The sequence below is a fragment of the Mustela erminea genome, chromosome 10 (genome assembly GCF_009829155.1).
Source record: "Mustela erminea isolate mMusErm1 chromosome 10, mMusErm1.Pri, whole genome shotgun sequence".
Lineage (NCBI taxonomy): Eukaryota > Metazoa > Chordata > Mammalia > Carnivora > Mustelidae > Mustela > Mustela erminea.
The window spans coordinates 40,020,345-40,030,543 of NC_045623.1; the positions used below are offsets into that span (position 1 = coordinate 40,020,345).

General features: G+C 38.5%; 1 pseudogene; it reads right to left on the reverse strand.

Moving 5' to 3' along the window:
- Window positions 1-8,375: 8,375 nt before the first annotated feature.
- On the reverse strand, window positions 8,376-9,965 carry LOC116567424 (annotated as a pseudogene).
- Between the last annotated feature and the right edge of the window lie 234 nt (window positions 9,966-10,199).

The following is a 10,199-nucleotide window of genomic DNA, read 5'->3' on the forward strand; positions in this document are numbered from 1 at the left end:
GGTGGATGTTCAGGAGCACATCTTTCCTAAGGATCACACTTATAGAGCAAACCAATTCCTGTTAGTATGGTTTCAGAATCCAGTGGATTATTTTTGGACAATAAGTTACTCTCAAAAATGTGGTGGTCTTGCAGTGCAACTGGCTTTTTGGTGATTTCCAAGTGTGAGTGAACACAAAGTTCTTGGATAAATGGAATTTTTAAGCTCAAGGACACAAGTCTTTTTATTTATATACCTTTGTGCTCTGCCCATCCAAATAATTCTCAGCTTGTTGTCTGCTGCAATGACGACATCTAAAATAATGTACTATCTTTGCCAGCAGCCTAACCACTTTTGAATGGTGGGACACTAGTCATATTTATTGCTAAGATTAGAATTTGCAGATACTTCTTTTAACTGCTTCGATTTAGAATATAAACAGTTCGTCTTTCCTACCCTGAAAGTTTTCAAATTATCAGTCTCTCAGTTGGCTGAGGATGCAGGTTATAGGCAAAGAGTTTCTTTTAATCTTAGAGAAGAGGGAAGTACTTTCTCTTACAACTCTCATACTGGCAAGCTGGTTTCACCTTAAATTCATCATTCTTTTAGGATTTTGCTGCCAACCCATGCCAACATTTTACACATATTTTGCCGTTTCCCCTAATACCGTATTAGAGCCTTTATAGCATATGGTTGGCTTTCCAGTATGTGGCAGGTGATGATTTAACTAAATACTTTACTAGTATATAATAATAGTCTTGAGATTTTCAGTTTTCATTATCTGTGTAACGAATTTGCACCTACCTAGTTCTGCCTTCATCTAGCACCATATCTTAGCTTCTGTTATTTGAAGCACCTCACATTTGTGTACTATATCAATCAGTTGAACTAAGTGTTAAATCCACATAACCAAGAAAAGAAATACTGTTGGAAATGATAGTGGTTTAATTGAAATAGAAGTTTATTTCTCTCTCATGTAAAAGAGAATTTTGAAGATAAATCGTCCAAGGCCACCTTACTGGCATCAGGATATTATCAGAAACCAGTCTATCAACAAAGAGAAATAAAAGATATCTGAATTGGCAATGAAGAAGTCAAACTCTCTCCCTTCGCAGATGACATGATTCTTTATATGGAAAACCCAAAAGACTCCACCCCCAAACTACTAGAACTCATACAACAATTCAGTAATGTGGCAGGATACAAAGTCAATGTACAGAAATCAGTTGCTTTCTATACACTAACAATGAAAATGCAGAAAGGGAAATTAGAGAATCGATTCCATTTACTATAGCACCAAGAATCATAAGATACCTGGGAATAAACCTAACCAAAGAGGTAAAGGATCTGTACTCAAGGAACTACAGAACACTCATGAAAGAAAATGAAGAAGACACAAAAATGTGGAAGACCATTCCATGCTCTTGGTTCAGAAGAATAAACATTGTTAAAATGTCTATACTGCCTAGAGCAATCTATACTTTTAATGCCATTCCAATCAAAATTCCACCGTTACTTTTCAAAGAGCTGGAGCAAATAATCCTAAAATCTGTATGGAATCAGAGGAGACCCCAAATTGCTAAGGAAATGTTGAAAAAAAAAAAACAACTGGGGACATCACGTTACCTGATTTCAAGCTTTACTACAAAGCTGTGATCATCAAGACACCATGGTACTGGCATAAAAACAGACACATAGACCAGTGGAACAGAGTAGAGAGCCCAGATATGGACCCTCAACTCTATGGTGAAATAATCTTCGACAAAGCAGGAACAAATATACAGTGGAAAAACGACAGTCTCTTCAACAAATGGTGCTGGGAAAAGTGTACAGCTATATGTAGAAGAATGAAACTCGACCATTCTCTTACACCGTACACAAAGAAAAACTCAAAATGGATAAAAGACCTCAACGTGAGACAGGAATCCATTAGAATCCTAGAGGAGAACATAGGTAGTAACCTCTTCGATATCAACCACAGCAACTTCTTTCAAGATATGTCTCCAAACGCAAAGGAAACAAAAGAGAAAATGATCTTTTGGGACTTCATCAAGATCAAAAGCTTCTGCACAGCAAAGGAAACAGTCAACAAAACAAAGAGGCAACCCACAGAATGGGAGAAGATATTCACAAATGACAGTACAGACAAAAGGTTGATATCCAAGATCTATAAAGAACTTCTCAAACTCAACACACACAAAACAGATAATCATGTCAAAAAATGGGCAGAAGATATGAACAGACACTTCTCCATGAAGACATACAAATGGCTATCAGACATATGAAAAATGTTCATCATCACTAGCCACCAGGGAAATTCAAATTAAAACCACATTGAGATATCACCTTACACCAGTTAGAATGGCCAAAATTAGCAAGACAGAAAACAATGTGTGTTGGAGAGGATGTGGAGAAAGGGGAACCCTTTTACACTGTTGGTGGGAATGCAAGTTGGTGCAGCCACTTTGGAAAACAGTGTGGAGATTCCTTAAGAAATTAAAAAAGAGCTTCCCTAGGACCCTGCAAAAGCACTACTGGGTATTTACCCCAAAGATACAGATGTAGTGAAAAGAAGAGCCATCTGTACGCCAATGTTTATAGCAGCAATGGCCACGGTTGCCAAACTGTGGAAAGAACCAAGATGCCCTTCAGCGGAAGAATGGATAAGGAAGATGTGGTCCATATACACTATGGAGTATTATGCCTCCATCAGAAAGGATGAATACTCAACTTTTGTAGCAACATGGATGGGACTGGAAGAGATTATGCTGAGTGAAATAAGTCAAGCAGAGAGAGTCAATTATCATATGGTTTCACTTATTTGTGGAGCATAACAAATAACATGGAGGACATGGGGAGATGGAGAGGAGAAGAGAGCTGAGGGAAATTGGAAGGGGAGGTGAACCATGAGAGACTATGGACTCTGAAAAACAACCTAAGGATTTTGAAGGGGGGGGTGGGAGGTTGGGGGGGCCAGATGGTGGGTATTAAGGAGGGCACGTATTGCATGGAGCACTGGGTGTGGTGCATAAACAATGAATTCTGTTACACTGAAAAGAAATAATTAAAATAATAATAATAATTAAAAAAAAAAAAGAAAAGAAACCAGTCTATATTCTTTCTACTACTCCACTTTGAACATAAGGCTTCCTTCTCTGAGGTTACCGCATAGTATAAAATGGCTGCTCTACATCCATTCATCACTTCTGTGACAGCAGAAGAGGTGGGAAGGATAAAAGAGTATCTCTCGCTCTTGAATCAGTGGGCTCTCTTTCTTTACGCAGTGTTCCCAGAAGGCCACTGCAAAATCATAGGCTTACATCTCATTGTCTACAACTTAGACATATAATTTCATCTTGCTACAAGGGGTGATGGGAAATGTAGTAATTTATTTGTTAACTGAATACAAATGAGATTTGGTTATTAAGGAAGAAGAGCATTATAGGTATCAGGATTCTGCAATTAATAGTCTCTACCAGAGACTCTGCTTTGAGACTTTTAATTCGTTAAACCATGTTCAGTTAAGCTTTGACATCTTGAAAGGACAAAATATTTTCTCTTCTTTATCATCCTCATATCATAATTTAAGTCATCCCTATTATAATGGCAATTTACTCGTCCTTCACATACATATGCCACATTTCCAACCTTTATAGAAATTAATTTCTGTCATTACTCTAGCCTTATTTAAAAAGACAGAGTATGTTACTGTATATAGTACAACAGTAATTCTTTTATATAGATCTTTTCAACGTGACTAGTTCATTTCTTTTCTTTTAAGTACATTTCAGACTACTCCTCTGTTTACCTAAATAATTTTTTTTTAATTGAAAATGATCTTAGTGACTATCTACTTAGTTTGCTCATTTTGTAGATGAGGATTCTAAGACCTAGAAGTACCTTAGGCCACTCACGTTACACAGGCAGGAATTAATAGACAATCTTTATGCCTATATCCTTGGATTTGTTTGCAATTAAATATGTCCATATAGTACTTTTTATTTTCCCCAATCAAATTTCCTTCTACCTTTTTTAGGTTATTGAGTTTAAGTCTACTTCCAACCATTCCTACTATACGCAGAAGATAAGTCATGACCCAGAATAATATTTCCTTTTCAAATTTCTCTTATGGATGAGGATAGAACATAGTATATTCATAAATCTGATATTTCCTCTCACTGAGGAAATCACACATATGATCATATATCTTCCACTTCAAAGCTCATCTATCTTTGAACATTTATATTTGTGGGATTGGCAAACTTTCTCCTTTTATGAATTATTTTTCCCCTTTTGGCCAGTGTAAAGAGCCCTGAACCAAGTTCTTATCTACGTGAAAATAAGTTCTCCTTTAGGTCCTTGTTCTAAAATGATTCCATTACCCACCCACCCCATTCATTCTATTTGTAGATTAAGTTAACAATATTTATAGAGTACCTTTACATGCAAAGTTCCAAGAAATCTGACTTAAGCTGGAAGCATGCAACACAAGTAACATGAAAACATCTATTTTGCTTGATCCCAGGAAATTTCCTTTCAACTCCCAGATCTCTTTCCCTACTGTGATGTTCTTCCTACCGCTTCTCTTTATTGCCAGAACACAGCATGTAGTAAGCAGCCATACATGTTTTTTGCATTATGTTGAACCTCAGATTCTGGTTAAAACATCCCTTTCTGCTTTCTTCTTTTTCCTCCAACGTCTCATTTGCAGCAGATAAACAACCTGTAGTGGTTGCTTGGGAGACTGGAAGTTTGGGTGTGGTGCTCCACCGGGCAAATTCAGGATTTAGCAAGTATGTGCACACTTCCGGGTTATGCTTTTCATACTGTTGCTATTGCAGTGTTATTTTTTTTTTCATATTAAATTTCACTTGGTCTTGCTTACAACATACGGTCATCTTTTTTACCCATATCTTGGAAGGCAGGCTTGACCTTGAGCCACCCCTTTCATTTTTACTTTCCTAATTCTTTCCCCTTTCCAAACTGCACCCATTTCCCTTTTTCCCCAGGTAGCTTCACTGAATTCCTTTCAACCTATCCTATTGCTTTTTGCAATATTGATAATCATGAATATTGAGTCTAATATAATGGCTGGCACTCAACAAATGAAAATCATTTTTCTTATCTTTATTAAATGATCTTTACCATAATTCCATATGGTGGCTTTGACTGGCCTAGGATGAACTAACCACAGCGTAAGATATTGACATGGTAGTGAAATACTATTCTGCAAATTATTACTACATTTGCAATAAGACACACCTGAGTTTAAGGCTAGGCTATCTCAGTCACCATCGTGTGAAACCGGCAAGTTATGTGAACACCTTGGAGCTCAGTTTCTTCTGGGTGCAAATACCTTCTTCACTGGGATGGTGTAACATTAAATTGGAATAATCATATCCCACTTGTCTGGTGCATGGCAGAAGTGCCAGAAAAGTCTGTCCTCTTTTATACGGAGCTTACTGGAACCTAAACCAGTGGCATTTATAGGATACTCTTCTTAGAGTTTTTATATGTGTCTTCTATTTTCTTTTCCATATCCATTTATAAAAGTCTTACTAATTATCTTTTATTGATATTCTTAAGAATTTATAAATGTAAGAGTGTTCAGTTTCACTTATAAGAAAAAAAAAAGGACATCAAGGAAGGAGAAAATTAACAGTTGAAATGCGAAAACAACTTTTAGCCTGCATTCAACCTATTGCTGAGTATACTTGTTTCCCTGAAAGTTGAGGTTAAATTATGCCACTTCCTGGTGGTAAGGAATTGATTTGATTTTGTTTTGAATAAACTTCGAGAGGGAAAAGCCACATTTCTTCAGCATTTTCTCATCTTATCTATATAAAATGGCAACTGATTTAAGTCAAAGCTCTTCTGGAACTGGTCTTGTAAACTTAGCTCTAATAAACTAAATGTCAATGTGATAAAAAAAAATCCTTACTAAAGAAAAAAATATCTACTTCATTCCAATTCTGAAAAAAAAGTGCTCTGCTGCAGCTCTGAGAGGTTCTTTTTGGTATCATACTGGGGTCCATTCATTTACTTTTTGTTCAGCATAAGCTTCCAGGTAGAGTTTGGGCAAAGTAGCCACCCAAGTTCTTTTAGTAGATGGTAGCAATGAAGTGCAAGAAATATCTGTGTTCATGTCATTTCTTGATGAGCCTTTTTCCTCCAGTGACCTCCAGGATACCATGGCATTTAACTGGATAAATGGTCAATCAAGTTAGACTGTGGCCTCTTTTATTCCAGAAACTGAGTTTCCAGTTTTAGATATCAACTTTTTTGATGCTGCTTAACATTGTTAAATGCAATTAATATTCAGTTTACTAGTTTAACGTTCTATAGACGAAGGGATTTTATGTCTCAAGCTTGCACAACTGTGAAGAAGAAGAGCTCCTGCTCATCACACTCACAGGGGATAAGAAACTAGGATCTAAGTTTGGCAAAGGGACAATGATGTGCTAATTCCAACAAAAAGATATTTTACAGAGAATACTGGAACATCATTTAATTAAAGGTCAAAAATGGACTCTACTGGAACAGGGTAGTAAAGATGTGTCTTAGTAGTAACAACCTCTGGGAAAAAACCAAACCAAACCAAAACAAAACACTTTTTTATTTTGTACTACTTCAGCTCCTTCTCAAGCCTTTCCATTGATTAACAGAGTTGCTGACCCCCTCTCTGACTGTGACTGGCCTTTCTGTCCACCAGTTTGTGCTCACGGTTCCCTTCCATCCTACTCAACTTCTCTTGGTTCTTGGAGTATGTATACTCTCTAATGTGACTTGGGCCCTCACATGTTATTTCCTCCCCCTGAAGCCTTCTTCATTACCTTTTTTTGCATGGATAACTGTTATTTATCATCAAAGCCTCAAATTAAAGGACTGAGATAACTACTAGGTTTCCACACACACCCTGGGTTAGGGGCTTAGGGAGTATCCCCAACTTCAGCTACTTTATAACCAGGACCTGCTACATCATCAACAGGTCCCATGGCACAATGAAAATGGAGGATCCTACTGGCAGCAGGGGAACTCAACCTCCCCTTCTCATGGGCTGTCGTCTCTCTCAACACATGTTGGACAAGTACCCCCCAGACAATGCAGTCTCCACCCTGGGATATGCTTGATGGAGGATGGATGTGAAGAACTCAACAAATCACCAGCTAAACTTGCTATGGCTCTGCCAACCAGGGCAGGGATGAATGCTGCTTACCCTTACACATACGCCTTCCCCTCTGCAAAGGTGCCTTGAAGGTGTGCCTCTCTCTGACTTTCTTTGTGCTTACACATGGGTAACCCCTGGCTACAATGGCAGAACACATGTTTTCATTGGCCACTGAGACATGTTACCCCAGTGGTGATGAGCAGTGGTTCGGGTGCTAAAGGGAAGAAAGCTGGAAGCCAAGAACCCTCCTGATGAAGGGGGTGATCAGCGAGAGGCCAGGCTTCGTGAGCTGACACAAGCTCCACTATTCCACTGGATTTTATTTATAAAACACAAATTCAAAAATAAAAGTATTAAACATTTCAAGACACCACTTCAGAGTTTCAACTTCAAGAGGGTAGCCCTGTTGAGCATACGGCCCAGGGTGACTGTTCCAGCAGTGAGCCTATGAAGCTGGCTCTGTTTATAAGCGGTCACACTTTATTTTTATTGCCATTAAATTGTATCTTCTCTATAAGACATTTGTAATATGGTCCCAATGTATTTTATAGAATTAATTTCTTTCTACTTCTGCTTTATATGGAAGCATACTTGCCCTTTCAATTCCAGGTTAAATAACCAATGACCTGTCCTTCTCTGGTGAAATCTCTTTGGGCTCTCCCCTCAGTTTTGGAGGGCAATGTCCCTGTGTACTCTGCATAGCAAGAGTCCTTTGCTGTACCACGGCATTTAGCTGAATAAATGGTGAATCAAGTTGAACTGTAGCCTCTTTTATTCCAGAAACTGAGTTTCCAGGATTAGATATCAACATTTTTGATGCTGCTTAACATTGTTAAATTCAATTAATATTCAGTTTACTAATTTAACATGCCATAGATTAAGGGTTTTTATGTATCAAGATCTGTGTATGTTTCCTCAGGGAAACAAACAAAAATGGTTGATTATAAATATTCTTCTCTTCCTCCCTATACACATAGAGAAGTGCATAATCTAATAGGAGAGATAGAAAAGTAAATATAAAGTCAAATTCAATACTTTAAATACTGTACTAGACACAAGGAAAAAGGTGTTTTTGACAGTATATTCATAGAGTTAGGAAAATTATAATGATGAGGAGACTAGAAACTGAAAACTCTTGAGTTATTTGGAAAGAATTAGTATCAAGAAAACAGAAAAGCCTATATAGTAACTTGAAAGTCATTCAATTGAAGAAGAATTTTTTTTCCTCATTTAACATTTGTTTTAATGGGCCTCAAAATTCTGTCCATATTTTTGGTCAAGTAGTTTCCATTAAAAGGTACTGATCTTAAAAACTATTAACCTAAAATTGCCACACACACACACAGGAAAACAAATGGTCCACAGAACATTCTCCTTTCCTTCTGAAAGTTTTACAATGCTTTGTAATCATTAACCAGTCTTGTCCAATTGACACAAACAGTTCTGAGACCGTTTTCCACCACCGAGTAAGACTGAGGTGGTGAGTATTGGGGATAATACTCATTTAGCCTTCTGAGCTTTCTGGGCAGACTTGGTGACCTTGCAAGCTCCAGCTGCTTTTTTATCCACTGCTTTGATAACACTCCCAGCAGCCATCTGTCTCATGTCACAAACAGCAAAACAGCCCAGAGGAGGACAGTCATAGAGCTCTCAACACATGTAGGCTTGCCAGGAACCATAGCAAAGATGGCAGCATCACCAGATTTCAAGAACTTGGGACCATCTTTCAGCTTCTTTCCAGACCACAATCTACTCCTTCAGCTCAGCAAACTTGCAAGCAATGTGAGGTATGTGACCATCCAGCACAGGTGCATATCCAGCACTGATGTGGTCTGGATGTTTCAGGATTATCACCTGAGTCATGAAGCCATCTGCTTCCATGGGTGGGTCATTGTGACCATCATCAGTCACACTGTCACAATGAACATCTTTGACAGATACATTCTTGACACTGAAGCCTACATTGTCCCCAGGAAAAGCCTCACTCAAAACTTGATGGTGCATTTCAACAGACTTTATTTCAGTTATAACACTGACTAGAGCAAAGATGACCACTATGCCAGGTTTAAAAACACCAGTCTCCACTCGGCCCACAGGGACAGTACCAATAGCACAAATTTTGCTGACATCCTGGGGAGGGAGACGCAAGTATTTGCCAGTTGGACAAGTTGGTGGCAGAATGCAATCCAGAGCTTCAAGCAATGTTGTCCCACTGGCATTCCCATCTTTATCGGTGACTTTCCATCCCTTGAACCACAGCATGTTAGCACTTGGCTCCAGCATATTGTCACCATTCCAACCAGAAATTGGCACAAATGCTACTGTGTTGGTGTTGTAGCCAATTTTCTTAATGTAGGTGCTGACTTCCTTAATGATTTCCTTGTATCTCTTCTGGCTATAGGATGGCTCAGTGGAATCCATTTTGTTAACACCAACAATGAGTTGTTTTACACCTACTGTGTAAGCCAGAAGGGCTTGCTCACGGGTCCGCCCATTCTTGGAGATATCTGCTTCAAATTCACCAACACCAGCAACAAAATCAGGACAGCACAGTCAGACTGAGAGGCATGTGTGTTCATGTTTTTGAAAGTCTCTGTGTCCTGGAATGTCAATGTTGGTCTCATAATACTTGCTGATTTTAAATTCCCACGGGAAGATATCAATGGTGATACCATATTCATGTTCAGCTTTCAGGTTTATGTGAGACCCAGCCTGAAGGAGCTCTTTCCCACCTCAGCAGCCTCCTTCTCAAATTTTTCAGTAGTTCTTTTGTGGATCCCACACATTTGTAGATCAGTTGACCAGTAGTGGTAGACTTGTCCAAATATGGGGGTCTAATGATGACAATGCTGATATGGGTCTTTTCCTTTCCCATTTTGTTTTAGGTTTAGCTGTGGTTTTCATGACACTTGTGTTCTGGCAACAAACCCATTGTGGGGTGGGGGGAAAAGCCAGCTGAAGAAGAATTTAACTTATTTTGCACATTTTTAGAGGGTAGAAATAAAGTAATAATAAGTGGAAGTTATGAAGAGGTGGATTTTGATCAAAGCTA